Genomic DNA, 601 nt, shown 5'->3' with positions numbered 1-601 from the left:
CAGTAACCCACGGCAACCATAGAAACTCAGTGGGAGGAGCCTGTGTGCTTCCATTCACGTGATTGGCTGCTGGCAGATGTTCTGAGGTTGCATATGCTGAAGTGGAGGGGTTGTTTCTAGATTTACATGTGTGTGCACAAGACTATAGTAGAAATCTAATGCTAATTAATGATTTGTCAACATATTCCCATTATATTATAATTTCCCCCATAATATTTAAGTATGAAAATCTCTCAAAAGAGAAATGCTTTTGCATTTTTAAAAGTGCATCTTCTTTGATAAGGCCTGGCACATTCTAGCGACACTAAAATGTGAGTTGAGATTCCACAATTTATTTACATTGGCACTTAAGTCATTTGTAAAATTTAATAAAGGCACAATAAATTATATAATCTTCATCAGTAATATAAATAAATTGCATTATTGGTCCTAAATTATATTGTTGCATTGTTTCAGTAAGGTTTTCTGGAAACGTCAGCCACTAAAGAAAGAAAGAAAGAAAGAAAGCTGCTGCATGGTCTAATCATAATGAATAATGAAAAACAATAAATCCACACAACACATTTCCTAAAAGCTGTGATTTTATTTTAGAGAAAAAAAA

This window comes from Sinocyclocheilus grahami, unplaced genomic scaffold (genome assembly GCF_001515645.1).
Source record: "Sinocyclocheilus grahami isolate Dianchi unplaced genomic scaffold, SAMN03320097.WGS_v1.1 scaffold717.1, whole genome shotgun sequence".
Classification (NCBI taxonomy): Eukaryota; Metazoa; Chordata; class Actinopteri; order Cypriniformes; family Cyprinidae; genus Sinocyclocheilus; species Sinocyclocheilus grahami.
The sequence above is the reverse complement of the archived record's forward strand: the minus strand, read 5'-3'. Positions refer to the sequence as shown.